The sequence below is a fragment of the Electrophorus electricus genome, unplaced genomic scaffold (assembly GCF_041902795.1).
Source record: "Electrophorus electricus isolate QZ-2024a unplaced genomic scaffold, ASM4190279v1 Scaffold42, whole genome shotgun sequence".
NCBI classification, from domain to species: domain Eukaryota; kingdom Metazoa; phylum Chordata; class Actinopteri; order Gymnotiformes; family Gymnotidae; genus Electrophorus; species Electrophorus electricus.
Window position 1 is genome coordinate 585754 of NW_027658714.1, and position 14988 is coordinate 600741.

Genomic DNA, 14988 nt, shown 5'->3' on the forward strand with positions numbered 1-14988 from the left:
AAGCCTCTTTTATTCCATGATGTCTAAAGGTATCGGCGATCAAATCATTTATATGGCTGCATAAGTTTCACCAAACGGCGTCAAACTATCTGCCTAACGGAAACGCAGTTTGACAGTTCAGACCTTTAAATGGTTAAAGGGTCTAACCTAGGTTAGCTATTTTAGCTACCTAACGAGGTAAGATAAGGAACGGGGTGTTTGCAGTTGTTCATTTTTAGACCTTCCTGTGTGGTCCGTTTTCAGATATTACAGTTACGTTAACAATATTGTGAAAATTGTAAAGGATACTTTATTCATGTCCTCATTGTTAAAAATTGTATCGCTTTATCACAGCGATAAGCTGGTTAGCTAGCTAATAGTTGAGGTCAGCGAGTGTCTAACTCGGGCTATAAACCATTCCTTGTGGAACCATTTCATTGTTCATCTTTCAACTTTGATCGTTTAGGTGCTGGTAGTTTGTTAGCTAGCTAACTGTTCAGAAATAGAAAACCTACTTTTGTATGATTTAGAGACCCAAATTCACAAACCTGTGGGTTTTCAAATTTATCGTTCTCTCTAAATAAGCAAAATGAGGTAAGCCATTACTACAGCTATCGGACTGTTTGAACTACAATATTCGACTGTTCATTTATTGTTAGTTAGATTAAATTAACTTTCATAAACATTCTTAATTAATAGAATGTAGTTTTTAATGACTGATTAACTGTGTATATTTAACAGGAAGCTATTTATATAAAGTTTCAAGTTTGGTTTATTTGTCACATACTTTTATTTGTCACTTTCATTTTTAGGCTGTAAAATGAAAGATCCTTGCTCACAATCATTGCTACAGTTTGATCAAATTCAGTTATATATATAAACTCCCTATTCAATAGGAAGAAACCAGTTCATGTCATTGTGAATTGCTTTTTCTGTAATCAAAACACTGAGGTTCCATATGGGAACAGAAACTGCTGGGACTGTCCATTCTGTGTGCAGTACAATGGCTTCTAAGAGGTATTGCTGTATTTGAGACATGGTGAGGACATATTTTAGTGAAAGTCTTCCAATGATGCACCCTTAACTGAACCATTTTATGCTGTTGCTGCTGTTAAAAAAATGCAGAATGGTGATTATAACGAACCGATCCTTGCACAATATATGGAGCACCTCAACCATGGGGTATCAGCTGGTGTCCCTGTGCTTGATGCATCCAAGACTCAACCAGACACTGAAGATCAAGCAGCTGGCTTCCTTCACTCCCAGAGAGGAAGTAGGTTTTCCATTTGAACTGTTGCCTTCTTAGTTAAGACGTATGCATTGTTGATTGCAGTGCCAGAGCTGTGAAACTGTGCAAGGTAATGCATGTCCAGTGCTGGAATTAAGATAATAGCTCTAAATAGTCTCTGACTTGGGCAGAGATTGTGAGTGGGTCTTCAAGGGCAAACAGGATCTGATGGCCCACATGTAGTTTGATATTATTCCTAAATAACTAAGTTGACTAAGTTTACATGGCTATTTGAAAGAAGCTGATCATGTAAGCAGCAAAGACAGAATATCATTCTCTGACTAAGGATTTAGTTGACTCATGTTTAGCCCAACTAAACTGTGGTCCTGGCTGATTTTAGTTGGACTATTGAGCCACTGACTCATGCACAGAGTTCTCTGAGTATTTTGCAGTTTCTTAGTCTACTGAGTTCTTACTGAGTATAACGCCAACTTTGATGCATTTGTTTTCTTTTTTCTTGCAGTGTTAGGAGGTCATAACTGCTGATCAGAACTTTGGACAAGAGGGCTTATCCTCATGGCTGACTGACTTTCATGTACAACAAACAATCTTTTCTTATTTATTTTTTTCCAGTTGTAACAAACCGTTCTGCTGTTTTTTAACTTCTGTCAAATTTTTAATGGTTGTATAGGACAATTACGATGGAAATTGAGGTGTACAAGCACCACCTTGAACAGACCTACGAGTTGTGCGTGCCTGTCAGACCGCTGAGCAGTATGACATCCAGCACCAGAACCGACAGCTGCGGGCCCTGCTTTTCAACCACCAGCTCAGATGCAGCCAAGATGCGGACAAAGCATTCATTAAGGTGAGTAATTATTGTCAATGGTTGTCTTAGAATGGTGCTAAAGTGCTTAAGATACTTTTTGGCGATTCCATAGCCAAGAATTCTCAAGGTCACAACTAGCTGCATTCCTGTTGGGTGTGAATGACAGTTGCTTCTTCCCGGTTGATACAAAGTCACGATAGAAAAAAAGGCGTACACAGAACTGCAGTGAACACTGTCCTTCAAGTGCATACAGTGTTTGAGCCTGCAATCCAGTTCATTACCCTGTCCAACAGCCTCCCAGGTTCCCCTCCACATCTTCCTTGTCAGAGATGAAAATTGATATAAAAAAAATGGGGAACAGTTGAAATGACTGAGCCAATACACTGCACATTTCACCTTGAATACTTTTGGTTACTTTTTTGTTCCTGGCTACCTTGCTTTTTTAAGCATTGATTATATCAAACACTGATTTATCTAAGATGAGCAAAGACCTGTTCTCTCTTGCTGCATTTTGTTGGGTTTTTTGTTTTTTTTTCCAAATGAAGCTGTTGTTTTCATTTTTGGTGGGTTTCATACTATCCACACCAGCTTCCAGGTTTCTGTCCTTTTACATACCAAGCAATCAGCTTCCTTTCTCTTTGCTACAGAGCACCTCTTTTCTGTCCACACCTGCTTGGCTGGTAGCTCTCAGAAGCCTTACCTTCCTCACCTGTGCTTTTCTGGTTGCGATGGCCATATGTGGGTCTGGATGTGACTCTGGAGACACATCCTCTCTCCACAACAGCCCGCACACTCTCAGCGGGGGAATCATCCCATCCAAAGAAGCCCACCAAAGTGACACTGAAGCCAAAGCAAAGAGCATCACCAAAACTATGCAAATGTGGAATGACCTGGTGGGTCTTCTGCCAGAGAGAGGCAATAGAGAATATCAAGCTGATCTGGTAGTCTGGAAGCAACCACCAGATGGCTGTTGCTTCTGTTGGCCTTTTGACTTCCATCAACATCTACTCAGGCAGTAAAAAGAAATGGTGTACTGGGAGGTAGTAAATCTTGCTAATCAGTACTTGTTTTTGGCCTGTGAAAATACAAACAAACAATACACATATTCAAACACTTCTGAACTACAATTGCTTATCAGGATTTACACAGGCTTATGTTCTTAATACCTCTTTGCTTACAACTTCATCAAAGCGGTTTTGTTCTACAGTATGTGCAAAGTCTACTTTCCCACACAGTTCACATCAGTCTTGGTTCGTCCTGCTGGCTCTTCATGTCTGTGAATGTGAAAAATCAAACTTTTTTGCTTGGCTTCAAGCAGTGATCCTTTGATTGCATCATTCATGATTCATTTAGGATTACAAGTGGTTCAAAATCCAGCCAGAGGTGTACTCAAGTGAGGTAATAAAATGAAATTATTAATGTAATAATATGATGGCAGGAATTGTAAAAGACCAAATTAGGCTTTGGAAGTAAGCAGGATGTGAGAATGACCAAATATGGCCTCTGTGGCAATTCCGGGATTGAGGCCAGGATACCACCTAAAGATACAATTTTAATAAAAAATGGTTTTGTAACTTGATGAAAATGTATAAAGATTGAACCCACCTGAGACTGTTAGACATTCTGTGGACAATACCTCGTCTGTATGCAACATTGAGCTCAGAATAAAGATGGCACCGGCTATTCCCTTCAATTAATTACTTTATTTTCTATTTAAAGTGTACTTGAGAAAAGGACTGGAATGTAGGAAAAATCTAGGAACCACACAAGAATGTCTGGAGATAAAAATTCAAGGCTGCATAGCCATACCTTAATGTGAGAGATCTTCCATTTCAGAGTCTGCTGTGTGAGAGTCCTGTGCCTTTTTTCTCTAGCTTGGAATAGGACTGTTGCTTCTGCTTCTTAAGGTTTTCAATCAACAAGGACGGTGGCTCCACCTGCAATGAACCATGAGCTTGTTATATTGAATTGCACAAGACAGTAAATTAACTCTTGTATTCATTCTGTATGAAGTGCGCCTCACTTGAGATGTCAGCCAAAGTTTAGCAGTAAATATGGTTATCTGCAGTTAAGTGTGTTGCTATTGATAGACGTCTTCAGCTAAAAATAAGTCTTCCTTGACCCTACTACACCAAGCCCAGATACAACACAGACATGCATGTGCTGTAGTTGGCTTCAAAACATTCAATGAACTTGTCAGCAACATGGTCCAGATTCCTGCAGCATGTGACATGCGTCTGCACGCATCCTGCCCCCACAGTCTCTGCCTGGCTCCCCCCACCCTCCTCCACCCCCAGTTTGCTCTCTCATCCTGCCCACCAGCAGCTAATGTCCACCGCCGCAGCGCAGCACCTCCCACTGTATGCTGCATGCTCCTCTGTGTGCCTGTGGTAAAACCTCGCCAAGTTTAGTGTTCTAGCCACTGCACTCCCTTCCCCAACTCACACATCAATCTCAGAGGCAGATGGATTCCTGTCTCCCAGCCGCATCCCAACTTTTTGACCAGTACACATACTTGGATAAATGTTCTCTGTGAATACAAAACAGCAACATTTGTCTAGTGTACCGGAGACCTCTTGGAAGTTTTGTAGACAGATGAGGCCGGGCTGTGCTAGCTGAGAGAGACGATATTTGAGCTTGAATCTGACTAGCACATGCACAGAAGCATAGGGTATTATGAAGGCTCTGCATGATATCGTGACCCAAGGTTGAGCTTACAGTAGGTGGCCATATTGCCTCATATCAAGGGCAGTGTACGTTGGAAGACCATAGCAGAGACGTGTGACCGAACTATGTGCACGAGCGCATAACATGCTGCATTCCTTGTTTTCTCCCATTTTTGAGTGAAGCTAATTGATAGTGCCATCTGCCATCTCCTTTTAGAAAGCCAGTGCAGTGCCTTGGCTGTTGATGTGAGTTGTTTTGTCAAAGGAAAGAATTGAAAATGTGAGCGGTGATCTCCATGTAATACTTAGGCTTTAATGCCCTTTACCACTCATTCAGTGCTTGTCTGTGTTTATGTTTTCAGTGTTACAGTGTGATTTTATTTAGGTGAAATTTGTTTTCAGTCTATCTGCAGTAGTGCACTTAAAGGGCCAGGAAGGTTAGTGGAACACATTTGCTCTGCCTCTGACCTCACAATTCCACTGTAACAACAGTGTTCAATTCCGTCATTTAAAAAAAAACAAAACTTGGTTTGGTTTAAATTTGTTTAAAGATTTGTTTAAATTGTGTGTGCCAGTGTATGTGAGCGTGTTGAAGTCTCTCTGACCCTCCACACCCATTAGTGCGTTCTTCCACTAGCTTCTCTCTCGTTCCTGCTTCAATATTCAAGGGAGGATTGAGATCCATTCAGGTAATTTTGCAGTCTTCAAAAAATGCATTGAAAGACATTCCAGTAGCTCAGTGGTGCACCTGCGCTCCACTCTGCTCCCCAGTTCGGAGGATGCCAGCACCTATGTTTAGTCTTTTATGTTTAGTCTTTTTTAGTCTGTTTCTCTTTATTTCCTTTGGACTCCAGTGCTTTTTAATAATCTGTTTTGGACATGGTATGGCTGCTCCATTACCCAGGAGCCCATACAAAGGTTCATTTCTGCCTGCCTGCATAACTGCTGGAGGGAGGATTTTATGTCCAGAAAATGTTAAGATGGCAACAGCTCGGTGGGAGACAGTATGTGAGAATCACCTCTTAGGCTCATTTTACTGTTTCTCATGTAGAAGGAATTCCCTCACTATGTTCCCATTCTGAGCATCAAAGCCAACTGGGATGGGGGTTTTGTCACATTCTGAATTCTAGCTCATGTCATATTTTGTCAGCATTGGCTTTGATAGACTCAGGTTATCGGTACAAATTTACATTCAAGATTAGTTGTTTTTTACATATATATCCCCTCTCCTGCAATCATGGCTAATTAGCTGCATCCATCATTGTAATTGTTTAATTTTTCATGCTAGTTCATTCACCCTTGTATTAGTGCCATGCATGTGAAACAGACTCTTGAAAGGTTTTCTTTTTGTATCTTGCATGCCTAGCATAATAGGACATTCAAAATCCCTTGAAAATTTTAAACTTTTTTTTTTTTTTATGTATATATCTCCTCAACATTCCCAGTACAACTGCTGTAGAGTCCACGACTCAACTCTTGACTAAAGTCTTCACTCCGAGCGTCTGAGCCGGCTGCTGCGGCATACGCCACGCTGCTCTGTGACCCTCACTCTCCACTCCTCTCCTCTCCCAGCTTTTCCAGATCCCTCAGATGCAGACAGCCCAGCCTGCCATTCCAATTAACAGCGCTTCCTTTCGACCCGTGTCCAGCCAGCCCATCATGATGTTCCTGACACCCATGCCCTTCACCTCATCCCAGACCGGCCAGTACTACGTACTCCAGTACTACGTGCCTCAGGTACCCAGAGCAGAGAAAAGCGCCTGTGCAAATATGTACACAGTGTAGCAAATGGGTTGAAAATCTGTCTATAAACAGGTTGGCCAGCAATAAATAAACTGCTCCTAAAATGTGTAGATAAAAATATGTTTTATCTTGGAAGCAGAAATGAGAAGTTCTAGTTTAGTTTTTTTTCAGTGTAAAAACTAAATGTTTTTGTATTTTTTGTTTGTTTACTGCTTCGAATATCTCTTTTAGGAGTGTCCTATATGAATGGCCATGTCTGGTGCTAGGCCCTTTACTTCTGCTGTTCTGTTTCATTCTCAGTATCACCACAGTGGCCTTCCCTACGTGGGACATCCCCAGCAGTACTCCGTCCAGCCCACAGGACCCAGTACATTCTACCCTGGGCTCTTTCCTGCAGACTGCCCACTAGCATATGGTGAGTTTGGACTTCCCTTTCTCTACCCCCACCTGGGAAACCCACACGCGTGCTCTCACCGATAAAGAGACCTTTCTTCTGGGTATTCCCGCTGGCTGAAACTGCTTTTTCGTTTGCTCTCTAACTGAAACCAGTGCTTTTTTTTGGTCACCACTAGTGGCAGGGCCTTCATACTATCCTGGCCAGACCATATACACCAAATCTCCATCCATAATATTGCATACAGCTCAGCAGCCTCCACCCACTAAGAGGGTAAAGAAAACAGTGAGTATTCCCCCTGCCTCAGAGGTGAAATTAATTTAATTGTGGATTGACTTAATAGATGCAAATAACTTGCTGTTCGCTAAGATCCGTATCCGAGACCCTAACCAGGATGGCAAGGATATCACAGAGGAGATCATGTCAGGAGTAGCCATTAGCCAGAACACAAGCCCACCAGTGGGACGTCCCTGCACTACCCCTACTGCTCCACAGGTAAGCCATTCAGTCCCACAGCCCGAGCCCCTGATCGGCTGCAGGCCGCTGCTTCGCGTGATCCACTCCACAGGTCAAAGTACTCTCTCATCTAGTCCTCCCTCATAATAAGCTCTGAGCTGATTGTTTGGTTGTTTGGCTGGCTTTCATTGTCTTGTCCTATTAAAAGCATCATACAATCAGCAACAAAATCTGATGGTGTAGTTTGATTTCCGGCCATTCTCTCTTCCTTCTTCAGTGATTCGGTCACACCGTTGACCCTCCTCCGTCATATTTGACTGGTTGCAGTAGCTTGTGTGATTGTGGCTGTTCTGATTTAAGAAGGCTTCTCAGATGTGTTTTGATGTTCCGACTTGCCGTGCCTATTCTTTCGTCTGCCTCCATCTTAGTTCTCCCTCACAGCCACTCGAATCCTCCTGATCTTCCCTCGTGTTCCCTCTACACAGACAGCCCACGTAAAGGCCCTGTAAGAAGGATTCAGCCAAACCCTGAGCACCTCAGCTCCTCTGAGGAAAGGCCTCTCTGTAAAGGGAACACTCACTACTGCGCTGTTGCACTTACTTTGTGTCCTCTTTCCCTAAATGTTAACAGTGTTCCTCTTTCCTCTCTTTCTCTATTTCTCCTGCCCATTTATTTAAGCACCCCATGCTTGTCTGCTGTCTCTTGCTGGCTTTGTGTCTTCACCCCCCCCCCCCCACCTCCACACACACACACATTTTGTGCCTTTGCGGCTGGATCTTTTGCCCTCTTGTGCTTTTTCTTTGCCTCTTTCTCTACTCACTTCTCTAATTATGCTGTGCTGTGCTGTGCTGTGCTGTGCTCACCCCCCCACCCTCATTGCCATTCCCCTTCTTCTGCATGTGTGTGCAGTATCTCTCTCTCTCTCTCTCTCTTTCTCTCTCTCTCTCTATCTCTCTCTCTCTCCATCTTTTCTGTCTTTTGCTAGTTTTTATGTCCACACCCTCATTATCCTCGCATTTTCTACCTCAAATCCCAGCAGCTGAACAGCCAGGTAGCAGAGCAGGGGAATGTCAATGTCGGCCTGGCCCTGGAGGCCCACTGTCCGGCGAAGGCTGCAAGTCCAGCAGCCGGAGAGGCGGTTGCCTCAGGCACGCTGACGCCCTCATTGCCTTCCAGCACTGCTGCTCCTTCAGGCCTCACTCTCCCAGGCCAGGCTGTTATAGAGGCAGTCCAGGCCTGTGGAGCCTCCACTGGGGCAGAGCTGAAAGAGACTGGCGAGGAGCCAGAGGTCTTGCTGGAGGATAAAGTGGAGCCCATTTTACAGTCCAATCTTAGGCAAAGCTTGAGTCAAGGTAAATAACCACATGCATGACATGCTATGTTAGGACACTAAAAAGACACCAGACTGATTTGTTATGATTTACAGCTATTAGTTTATCCAACACCTGGAAGAAGCCAAAAGAGGACACTCCTGTGGGGCAGGCCCAGTGTCCTGACAGAGAGGTGATTCCTCTCTCCAGGTGCTCACTGTACCCCTCTCTGCATGCAGAGCCAGAGCTGAAGGATGGGAAGAGGCAGTATGATAGAGACTTCCTGTTGGCCTTCCAGTTCATGCCTGCCTGCATGCAGAAGCCAGAGGGGCTTCCTCCCATCTCTGATGTGGTACTGGACAAGGTAAGCCTGCTAAAACATTGGCCTTAGGGGACCTTTAAAACCATTCCATGGAGAGGGGCTGATGGACTTCGACTTGACTCTGTTGTTTTCTAGATCAAACAAAACAAGCTGCCCCTGCAGCAGGTGGGCCCTCGCATTATCGCCAGAGACCCAGGCTTCAACCCAGCCTCTGCAGACTTCAGCAGGGCAATTCCTGGAGGCAGGGGTGCACCGGTGGGTCTCTCCGCTCATCCCTTCTCTTCTGTCACAAATGAATGAGCGCCTGGTCATCTTATGTGACCGAGGTCTTTGTGACATTGTTACCACCCATAATAAAGAGCACCCATTCGTTGCTTCAGCTGCTCAGTGTAGGCCCGAGACGGCTGCCTCCCCGCAAGATCATTACCAACGTGTCCGTGAATGACGAGGTGCAGCTGAAGAAGGCTGAGAATGCCTGGAAACCTGGCAGGAAAAGGGAGAACACCCAGAACCCCGAGACCCAGAAAACTCAGGTCAGCACCTCACTCCGCTGTGCCCTGTTTTCAGATTTCAGAGTCACAGCCTGTTATGGTGATCTTGAAAGCTACTTAATTTTTTTTGCGATATGCTCTTCAAGAATTGGATATTTAAATTATAGAGTCGTTGTTTAATTGGGTGGGTGTGCGGGGAGTGTGCACGAATGTAGCTATGCAGGGGGACATTGGTTTCTAGTGTAAACAGGGGGTGTGATGATACTGAGGACCAGATCTTGTGTGCTTGTTGTTCCTTGTGTTGATTGTGGTGTTGATTTTGGTGAGAGAGTATTGTAGATATTGTAGTGTATTCTGTGGATGATCTTGTATATATTATAGGTTAACACCCAGTGGTTGTGTTAAAAATATTCTTGCAAATTTGTGTGCAATTCAGCATTTGGAGAGATTGACAGATCTTCATTGCATTGTCTGGTCGGTAGGGTTATTATTGGATCAGATTTGGTTATTATGTATATATTTTTTTTGTTTGTAGGAGTTATATATTGATTAAATCTAAAATTCTTGTAGCTGGTTCTAATGGGTTTTCTTTTAATTTGAATTTGGAGCACATGAGGGGTTTTAGTTGATAAGATTTGATAAACTGTTTGCTGCCAGTGCTACACTTCTCGGAAAGTGTGATTGATGTATGATGCCTTTATCGGTCTATATAGCAAAGTTGAGTGATTTTTGTTCATGAGGAAGTTCCAAATGGCAGAGTAAATATTTGGTGAAAGTGAGGAGTTAGTCATTATGTGGAAGAACTGCTGAATTTAACAAAAGATTGGGATCTTTGTAATGGAAAGCTTAGTCGGTAGTCTGTTTTCCTCTCCAGGAGCTTTTCCAGAAGGTGCGCAGTATCCTGAACAAACTGACACCGCAGATGTTTAACCAGCTGATGAAGCAGGTGATGGACCTCACCATCGACACAGAGGAGCGCCTCAAAGGCGTGGTTGATCTGGTTTTTGAAAAAGCCATCGATGAGCCCAGCTTCTCTATGGTCTATGGCAATATGTGCAGCTGCCTGGCTATGGTGAGTAACATGTTCCCATACATTGCTGCTGAAGTTCCATACAAAGGCAAATGCCACACAGAAGTGAACTCTGTTTGAACCACTCTAAACTGACATGGAGCTTTAATCAGCTTCTATTTAGTAACAGAACTCTCAACACTGTCTTATACCCAAGTGTTTCTCCTACATGTCTTTCCTGTGTAGTTAAAAGTGCCCATGGCAGACAAGCCCACCAGCACTGTGGGTTTCCAAAAGCTGCTGCTGAACCGCTGTCAGAAGGAGTTTGAGAAGGACAAGGTCAACGATGATGTTTTGGAGAAGCTGCGGCACCAGCTGGAAGCGGCCACTTCAGTAAGCAGCACTCCTGTCTAGTTTACCCGACTCACCAACCCACAGATCAGGAGAAAGGGGACTGAAATCGGCAGCAGTGCTGGGAGGCGGCCTGGTCGTTATCGGGTCCAAACGCGCTGTTTCTTGCTTTTGTCTTTGTTCTGGTTACTCCTCGCAAGGCCAGCGAGCGGGAGAGGCTGGAGGAGGATCTGGAGGAGGCGAAGGACAAGGCCCACAGGAGGTCCATCGGTAACATCAAGTTCATCGGGGAGCTGTTCAAGCTGCACATGCTGTCAGAGGCCATCATGCACGACTGTGTGGTCAAGCTGTTCATGAACCACAGCGAGGAGAGCCTGGAGCGTCTGTGCCACCTCCTCACAGCCATCGGCAAAGACCTGGACTTGGAGAAGGCCAGGGTAAGCAGGCCGCGGGCCTGGTCTGGGTTGATTTAATATTCTCAGCAGATGCTCAGCACTTGCATCGGTTTATCTTTAATATGTCATGTAAAGGTTTACGGCGCATGTGTAGATGAGTGCTAGTGTGCAGTGCAGCGGCTGTGCGGATTTTGTCCAGATTTGGTCTGTGTTGCGTTTTTCACAACAAGTACTTTACACATCGAAACTGGATGAAGAAGTTTTGGATATTGTATATTGACTGTCAATTTTGTCTCTAGTAGGAATGGCAGTTGTGATGTTGACAGTTCAGTCACCAACTAGTGTGACAGTTATTTGTGTTCAAGTTTCTTGTTCTTTTTTATTTTGTTTTTTTTTCCATGCACGCTTTTAACCAAAAAACAAGCATGTTGAAATGTTGTTTATAAAAGTTTTGCCGTCAGTGTTTTCTGTTGCTTGCCTGTTGCCTGCACTCTGACTACAGGGTAGCCAACTAATTAGGATCATCATCTATAGTGCGACTAGCATGCTGTGCTGATATCAGTGTATTATTAGGCCTTGGCAATGATTTTGAAAGTGTCCAAGTTCATGTTGTTTAGTGAAGTTGTTAGTGTGGTTGTTAGCTCTGCTCCTACTACAGCTGACAAAATGAAAGGCTTTTATTGAGGACTGGTCAGCTGTTAGAAGGTTTTGCTCTCACAGCCTCCTCCACGTTTGCCGCCTCCTGCTGCTGCACCCTGGATTCCCCAAAGCCAAGCGCAGCTGATGACAGCACAGCTACACCCACAGTGGCAGTGAACTGCTTTACAGCACTGACCAACGTGCAAGGCAGCAGGGTTTACATAAGAGTCATAAACGTCTTGCGACATGAGTTCAGCTGAGAGCACACCTGATCGAATCGAAAGGTGAAGAATATCTGAAATTTGTCGACGTTTCTCTTACACTCTCTCTCTCTCTCTCTCTCTCTCTCTCTCTCTCAGCCAAAAATGGATCATTACTTTAAATATATAGAAAAGACAGTGAAGGAGAGGAGGGGTTCTTCATGCATTCGGTTCCTGCTCCAGGACGTCATTGACCTGCGACTGGTTAGAGACTCTGCCTGTGTTTGTGTTTGCCATTCCAGCGCATGGTGATGCAAAAGTATGCATCTGCTGATTTTGCTTTTCTAGAATAACTGGGTGTCGCGGCGAGCTGACCACGGGCCCAAGACCATTGAGCAGATTCATAAGGAGGCCAAACTTGAGGAGCAGGAGGAGCAGAGGAAGGTGCACCAGCAGCTGCTGTCCAAGCACAACAAGAGGCAAAGGTGTGGCCCTCAATTCCGTGACAGCCTTTTTCACCTGGCTGTGTGAGGCCGAGGACAAGTCCAAGGACAATCGACAAGAGGATGGACACATTTGCCAACGTGTGCTAAAAGACAATGCAATAATTCAAAAAAAAAAATAAAACTGTGTGACAAAGAAACAAGTTCTGACTCTAATGTATTTTTGCTTTTTCCTTTATGAACTGCAGACAAAACTATATTTAACATTTGCAGATGTTCAAAAGAAAAGACAGAGGTGAATATAGAAATAATATTATTTATTTTTTATTTTATTCTTCCTTGGCTTCTCGTGAATTCAGATAGGCTCTGCCCATTAGATTTCACTTTTTTGTTTGTTTGTTTTTTAATTTCTTTTTGCTAATTTCAAACCTGTCCTAGGATTTTCACACAATCTGAGTGAAATTGGTGTCAAAATATTTGCAAGAGTCTGAATCTCAATAATTATTTAAACAAAAACCTGACATAAAAAATACAGTTGTCCTATTCCAGTCTAATATTAGTAGTACAAATTAGTAGTACAAAGGTCAGGCTTTAACTTTAACTTTAACTAGCTGTCACTCCTGAAGGACATGTTCAGATTTCATGAAATTTAAAAGACTTATACCAGTATTGACTTTGAGGTAGCTTACCAAATGTAGCAGTTTTGTCAATATGGGGCATTATAATATTGCAAATAACTGTTTCTCAACGACTGCTCTTCTGATCAAGATGAAATTTTGCATACTGCTTCTGTAAGCAAGCTGAAGGATTCCTAAGGATGACTCAAACATTGGCTAATGTTTTTCAAGTAATTGGCTAATCATAGAACTGGCTTCAGTGGACTGCTATAACGTTGATTCTTGTAGAAATTACTTTAAATTTAAATATCCTACTACTTTTTATGTTGCTGATGAACTGTAACACACTAGTCGTAGGACCTTTCTCCAATCTTCACAAATTTGGTATCAAAATATTGATGAGACTGAAACATGTTGATATTTGTATGGTATATGGCCCCTACATACCTATCAATCCTTCCAAGGTGTACTGATTCATTCAAAACAGCTGAAAAAAAATTAAGACTTCTTTGAGTAATTCTTATGAAACTTGACATGAGTATTGATTTATGGACTTTGAGCTAGCATGGCAATTATAGGACATTTTTGCCAACAGCCCCTCTGACATATGAAAAGGTATTTAAAAAAAGAAAAATGAGTCAATCCCATTGTGTACCAATTGTGCATGAGAAATGCAGTTTATACAGTGCAATACTTTGTGACTATTTCATAAAAAAAGTTCAATACGTTTTGTAAATCTTTTTTTAGCCTGATTTTTGATACCTAAATTAGTTGGGCAAATGCACCTTTCAAACAAGTCAGTGACCTTTTGATCTAGAGATACCTTTTAAATGTAAAAAATGCAGATCTTCTTGTAAATAATGATCAAAAATATGTGTATTTAACTATCAATCCCCAAGAGCAGGATTTTTATTAATAGGCTAAAACTTAGCCATAGAGTGTTAGATTATCACCAAACTTCAATGGTGTATATGAACATACTGTGAATGCAAGTACATTTGGGGTGAACTGACCTTCTGGGGGAACTATATTTCTTAGTCATGTCGAATCAGAAAAAATAATATTTATATAAAGCAATTCAGCAGAGAAAATTGAGAGATTGGTTTCAAAATACAACATTCCTGGAAACAAAACCTCAAAACCAACCACAAAGGCTGGTGAACTTAATATGGGATGTCATCAGCAACCAAGTTGTGCAGATGTGATAAAATGATTGGACCCCTTAATTGCCAACTGCAGCTATAATAAATGTAATTCTAATGTATGTCATGAATTCCCTAGATGAAGGAATTTAGACATTTCAATAGCAACACACCTCCCTTGATGGAATGACTGGGTACAGAAATTAGTTGACCAGAAAGGCCAGAAAAATAGCACAACCACAGCCTTCAAACCAGACAACAAAGCTGCTTAATGCTGACAGTTTTATTTTTTTTTCAAATACAAAATACAGACTCACTCTCAATAAATAACCATTTGATGAACTAATGCAGAATATAAATTAAGACACTGACACAAGCTTTACTGTAGTTACTAAGCATTTAGGTTTGGGTGTTCTTAGGACTTGGTGGGATGGTTACAAGCAAATATTGGCATATTAGATAAGCAGAAAAATACTATGGATGGGTTCAACACATGATGTGCGTACTCGTTTGACTTTGGATCTATTGGATCCCGCCAATAACTGTTGAAAAGAAAAATGACCACCTGATTGCTAAAACATATAATGGAAATAAATGTCTTATGCAATACGAGAATTATGGAAATCGGGTCAGCTTTGGAATAGAGAGGAGCGTTAGGCACATACTAATAATATTAATACATTTTCAGAGACACACAATATCCATCCTGCCAAGGACAGGCAGTGATCAGTGAACCAGGCAGCCAGTAAGAGAAATAAAATCACCAAGAAAGTC